The sequence below is a fragment of the Crocodylus porosus genome, unplaced genomic scaffold (assembly GCF_001723895.1).
Source record: "Crocodylus porosus isolate Cpor-Errol unplaced genomic scaffold, CroPor_comp1, whole genome shotgun sequence".
Lineage (NCBI taxonomy): Eukaryota > Metazoa > Chordata > Crocodylia > Crocodylidae > Crocodylus > Crocodylus porosus.
In genome coordinates, this window is record NW_017728934.1 from 1,887,160 (window position 1) to 1,893,661 (window position 6,502).

Below are 6,502 nucleotides of genomic sequence, written 5' to 3' on the forward strand. Positions count from 1 at the left end.
GGGCTGATGCCCCCCCGACGGCCGACACTGATGCTGTCAGTAGGGCTTGTGCCCTGCCTGACAGGGCCACAGCTGTCGGCAGCCTCTGTGGGTGCCCCCCCAGATTCAGGAGGCACCAGTCACTCATGCTGTGTGCCTCAGTTTCCCCCGTTTGAAAAAAAACAACAAAAAAAACCAAGAGACCAGCCCTGGAGCAAGGTACCTCTTTCACTCCGGGCCACCAGCTGCAAAGGCTGATATAGCTGGGGCCTATAGAGAGAGGGGCGGGTATAGCTGGTAGGTCCAGGCCCTGTTGCTAGTGAGAAGAGAGGCAGAGATAGTAAAGCCACATTGGGCATCTCTGAATGAGCAGAAACTCCTGCTACCCTGCTGTCGGGAGTGAGGGGCCAGACCGTGCTGCTGGCAATTATCCAGCAGGGCCCTGCAGCAGCTCATCTGTCTCGACAGGACAGCTCAGCCAGCAGCGAGCTTTACAGCTGCCCCTTTATACTTCATGAATATGAAGGGAAAACCCAGAGCCTTGTGCCAGGCCTTATCTGGAGCCTCAGAGGCCACTGCCTCCTCAGGGCATCCCCAAAACTCACCCTGCCCATCTGACCTGGCCTGTGGCATAGTTTCCACTCGCCAGCACAGCCTGGACACCACAGCCCCATCCTGTGCCCCGCAATCCCACATGTGAGAATGGCTGGGCCCCCACAGCCCCTCTCTGCTCCATGGTGGGGAGTGCCCGTGTGCACCAGCGAGGGGCCCCTCTGCACCCATGTCCCAGGTACGGGGACCCCAGGCTGGGACATGCAATCCCTGCGACCGCTGGATGCAGATAGCCAGAAGCTAAACTCCAAGGGCAGCAAGACGGGGGCTTCATATTGAACATGTGTCTGAGGCTCCTGCCCAGCTTGGCAGCACGCAGGGCTCCCCCAACTGAATCCCCTCTCCCCTGGTTGCCTGGAGCTTTACTACACCACAAATGCAGCAGCTTGGGCCAATGCTTCTGCCCACAAGCTGGTGACAGGCACCCCCGGCAGACCACGGGACATGAGTCTACAGCCCCCTGGGCCTGGTCAGCAAGCATGGCAGGGCTTGCACAGATGCCAGCCCTCCCTTGCTCCATCAAAGGGCTGGAGGGGGAAAGAGAGGGCTGGGCTGGACAATTCAGCATAATCCCTGGAGATGTTTTTAGGAGGTGCCTCAAAACCCTGGTCCTAACTCTGCAGCTGACCCTGCACCCTTGTCTTTAGCTGTGTCTTCCCGCCAGCTCCAGAAACAGCTCCAGGAGGGAGTCAGCCAAAGGCTTGAGGCTGAAACCCAGGGAATCTTGTCACAGGTGTCAAGCACCCATCAGCACTCACCCCTTTCCCTCAGCGACAGAGCTGGTGAGTAGAGTTGGTTGGCACCACTCCCCTGCCTGCAGGGCTTTGATGCATGGCACCTGGATCCAAAGGGTCCCAGGCTGGGTGGTACAGAGCCAAAGCCTGCCCACCCAGCCAAGGAGGAAGCCTTCCCCCAGGGGAGCAGAGAGGCTCAGAAGACCTCAGTCATGGCTGCCGGGCTCCTGCTCTCCCTGGCATCCCTGCAGCCCATCCCAGGGGTGCTCTGGCCTGCTCTGCTTGGTGTCATTTGGCAGCCGACTGCTTCTTGTTAGATCCCCAGCCCTTGGCCATTGAACCATCATGCTGAATTACCATATAGACGCTTGGAGCCAGCGCCGCTCCCCAGCTTCCCTCCACAGCCTGTGCCAGCATATGTCTTACCTGCAAGCAAAGGCACCAGGGCATCCACAGGGCTCCGTGACGGTGTGCAGCCTCGGCTCCACCACTGCTCACAGGAGAGCCCTGTTCACCCTGCAGTCACTTAAACTACATTAGTCCTTGCAGTGCTTGGTTCCCGGGCTTGTCTGGTCCTGGCCTGTCTCCCAAGAACCCCCCCCCCCCCAGCTGTTTGCTAATGGTGGGAGGGGCCTTTTCTCTTCTTGCTCAGCCCTTATCAGCTGACTCAGCTTATCCCTTACAGGCCGCATCCCAATAGCATCATCACCATACCTGCTGTCATGTGGCAAGAGGTGGCAGATGCCAGGAGCTCCACCATACAGCAGACAGCATCACAAGGCTGATCCAGAGGGGACATGCAGTTCCCAGTGGCACTGGTGAGAGCCAGGGAGCAACAAAGGGACTGGGGAAAAGTCTGATCCCCCTAACAGGGTTTGGCTTGAGAGGACCAGAGCAAAGGTAGGGGTGCTATGGGGCAGCACTGGCATGGGCACACCTTCTATTTGCAGAAAGGACATGCGCTGCATAGGGGGCAGCACATCTGGGAGGGGGCTGCAGGCAGCAGCAGAGGCGTCCCTGCCCCAGGGGTTGGAGCACAGCCAGGGTGGGAGCAAGTGGGGCTCGTCGGGCAAAGCCTGAGCTTCCACCTCTCCACACCACACGTCCAATCAGACAAGCTGGGAGCAGGAAGCACAAGAGTCTGTGGGTGCTGTCTTGGCAGGAGCAGGACATTCCTTTCCGGCAGCCCCAAAATGTCACCCCCCCCAGCCAGCCTCTCCCTGGCTCCTTGTCCAGCCAATCCCCTTCGCTCCCTTCCCTGCCTGGAGGGGAGCCGGAGAGACCACAGAGCTGGAAAGCCAGCTCTGGAGCATCGTGCACGTGGCTCAGTCTCGCTGGACGCACCCTCCGCACTGCTAGGCCATCGCAGCACAGAGCTGCGTCCTCTGGCAGCCACGACACCAGTGTCCTGACACGTGAGCACTCTCAAAAACACGCTGGGTTGATGCAGAGATCCCTCCCAGGGGCAAGGCCATGACTACATCTGCTCCCAGAGCTCTGGAGAACCCTGCTCAGCAAGAGGGAGGCCTACGCCATGCCACCAGCTACTGAGCAGGAGATCTGCAAACAGCCCCAGAGTGACCACAAGTACAAGTGTCTCAAGAGTCCCCACCAGGCACGTCCCCAGACCAGCCCAACCTTACAGTAATCTCAGCTGAAGCCAAGGCTGGAGTGGCTCCTGGCTCATATCTGGCATCTTTCACCCCTGGCTCACAGCAGGGCATTATCAGCACCATCAATTTACAGATCCGGAAACAAGCCTGCGCTCCCTTCACCCCACCATGCTGGCAGCCAGGAGCACAGTGCCCTGGCAGGGTGTCTACTGGCAAAGCAGAAAGGAGGAGAGTGATGCCAGTCGGGAGAGATGGGGGAGCAACACCAGACTAATGGTGGCTATGGTTCATGACTGACAGCTGTGCTGGGGAAAGCCTACAGCTGGGAGCACCCGCTTCATGCTCATGGCACAACCCTTGGCTTTGCCAGCACTAACCCCTTCCTCCTCAGTTGCCGAGTGCCACAGGAGCCATGGTCTCAAGTTGCACCAAGGGAAGTTTAGGTTAGGAAAATATCATGGGGAGGGTAGTGAACCACTGGAACAGGCTACACAGAGAGGAGGCGGACTCTCCATCCTTGGAGGTTTTGAAGCTAGCAATATGAAGCTAGATAAAGCTTTTGCTGGGATGATCCTGTTGGAGCTGGTCCTGCTTTGAGCAGAGGGTTGGATTAGATGACCTCCTGAGGTCCCTTCCAGCCCTCCTTTTCTAGGATTCTGTGAAGCCTGACCACAGCAGGTCCAGGACTCAGGGTTTAGGGAGCTCCTAGCCCACAGCCACAGGTGAATAGAGACAGCTGCTGCAACCCAGAGCCTGTCCTCCCCCTCCCAGTCCAGGACAGGCAGATTGGGAGATCCCAGCCTGCTTTTGCTTGCAACACAGCACAAGTTTGAGAGTCACAGGCTCCATCACCTGCTGCTGGGACAAAGTAAACCTGTCCCTCCTGAGCCAGCCCAGCACTGCAGGCCCCAAGCAGTGCTGCACCTGTGAGAGCAGAGGTGACCGTGGCTGGGGGCAGAGGCCCAGGAGAAGGCTGGAGCTAAGAACTTGATCAGAGCAGGTGGATGAGAGCAGGGTTGTGCAAAACGGCACGGAGAGCTGCAGGACCTACTTCAGCCTCCAGCTCCGGCTGGGCTGGTGCCACCTCGTGGCTACAGCTGACAGCTGTTCAGAACAAAAAGGGAGACACGGGGCCCATCTTCCAAGGCAAGCAACTACCGTGGAGAACATCAGTAAGAAAGGCTGATGTCAGGCCCACACAAGAAGACCCCGCAGCCAGGTCCTCCAGAGGTCCCTGTGCAATGGCAGGAGGTACCAGCTCATCCCAGCCATGGCCATACTGCTGGCTGTGGCCACCAGGCAGTGCTTCAGAGGAGGGTGATAAAACCTTACAAGCTGGGTCCAGACAAGGACAGGCTGAGAAGCTAAAGGAGACAGTGGTCAGGAATCATCTGCCAGTCTCTCAGGGACCATGAATGAGTCCTTTGCTTTCCGGCCACAGGGAAAGGAGGGATTACTGTAATCTCTCCTTTGTCTTGGTTGTTTGGTCCCTCAGCCAGCTGGGGAAGGGGTCATCTTTCTCTGCAGACACGTACAGCACCTGGCACAGGGCTCTGAGCCTGGGAGGAACTGCCACATTACACAAAGCAGATGAGGCAGCCAAGCCCGGGACAAGCCAAGTTATGCAGCGAGCTCCCTGCCAAGGTGGCAAGAGATACCAGACAGCGGTTTCCTCTCTCATGCAGCGCCTCAACTCCACCCTTCTGCTTTACCCAGGAGGCCCCTGCTGTTAAACTTTCCATAGCACTCCCCTCTCCCGTCCAAGAGGCCTGGGGCAGAAGGCGCGGCAGCATTTCGGCATGCTAGCTGGCAGGGCAAGCCAGGCTGGGTAAGCCGTGCCAGGAAGTGCCTGCTTGGAACGTGGCTGCCAGCAGCAAGCGCTTGGGAAGCTAGTGCTAGCCCACACCTCGCTGGGCAATGCCCATGCTAGACGCAGGGCCCAGCTCACTCCCCACAGCCCCCACAGCTTGTCAGGAGATGCATTATGGCAGAGGCAGGAAGTGGAGCCAACCAAGCTGCCATGACATCGTGCCCAGTACCCCGTGACTCTGACCTCAAAGCACCAGCAGCTAACTCTGATACTGCAGCAGCCCCAGCTCCAGGGTCCCTGACGCTTCCAGCCTGCCTCAGGCAAGACAGGGGAAAGGACTCAGCTGCAACGGAGAGGTGGGCTAGGCTCCAGGGCAGAGGCTTGGCAGTCATGCCAGGCCCCAGCTGCCAGCCACAGAGCTGGGCACAGACAAGGACGCAGACTGCAATTGTGTAGGATCCGAGCTGCATGCAACAAACTTGGCTGCCAAGATAGCACTGCACTTGCGTCACCAGCACAGCACAGCACCAGGAAAGCGTGGAGACGCAGGCTGGGCCTCCGCCTGTTGCCCCATTGGCCCCAGAGCATCACCTGTGCTGGTTTAATGTCCTGCATTGGGATGCCTCTTGCTGGGCTGAGGTTTCACAGCAAGCAGCTTCCCAGGGTCTTCCTGGCCTCCCTTCCTCTCCTGCTCGTGCCAATCTGTGCACATACCCAGGAGGTGGGCAGGACTGTGGTGGAGGCAAGGGCAAGGGTAAGTTCTGCTTCTCCTGCTCCAATCTTAACTCGCCTCCCAGCCTGAAAGGGGCTTCCTAGGCCACTGAGATCAGCCCTAGCATTTCCGAGCAACCGTTATCCAGCACCCAGCTCCTCCCATGCCATTGCCCCAACCAAGTCCCCCTCTCCCCACCACATGCCAACACCCAGCCACAATGGCAGAGGTACATGGTTACTATATGCTGATGGCCCCAGGAAGAGGAGGCTGCTTTATCTAGGACTGGCTGCCTACAAGATTCCCAGCCATAACACAGTTCTCACCACAGCAAGGGAGTTCAAGAGACTCTCCTTCTGTGTGACTTGAGTCCACAACTCAATACCAGGGCCTGGGGAGAAGAGCACAGTCCTGGGGGATGCGATTATGCTGGAAAGCTGCCCCTATCAGTGCACGGCCCAGGAGAAACCCCCTTCATGTCTAGAGGTGCGTGCTGGCACCCGAGACAGGGATGGGTGGTCAGATGCCCACCCAGACCCACACTTGAGGCTGCCTCTGCTGAGAGCAAGGAGGTGGGAGTAGCCACAAGGGTTGGGAAGGGGGGCAGGAAGGACGATTCCCCATGCCATGCTGCGCCTGAGTCCAAGCACAAGGTTATTTAATGGAAAGAGTCATAGAGACATTAAAAACCTGACAGATCACACAAGAAGAATGGTTACCATATTTATGTTTGTACAACTCATCCGCACCATCCAGAGGGCAGAGGTGGGACTGCAGCCCAGTAGCAGAGCTCCCAGCTGCTTTTGTACACAGTGGCCTTGTTGCTACAGATCCTGCCTGTTATACCAGGTCCTGGCATAGGTCAGGCTGATGTTAGCCCCACCCCAATGACAAGAGCACCACGGCACCCACCTCCAGCATGCACTTGGTGGCTAGCTGGGCCCCAGGCCTCTCCCCTCCATGCAGCAGCACCTTCTTGTCCCCTCCCCTACTGCTCTCCCACCTATTACAGGGGTTGGCAGAGGCTGCTGTTTTCTCTGCC

The 6,502-nt window shown here is 58.2% G+C and overlaps 1 protein-coding gene across 1 annotated transcript in view; it reads right to left on the reverse strand.

Moving 5' to 3' along the window:
• STRIP1 (striatin interacting protein 1) overlaps positions 1 to 6,502 on the reverse strand; it is a 36,646-nt gene that overhangs the window by 10,787 nt on the left and 19,357 nt on the right. The window lies entirely within an intron of this gene.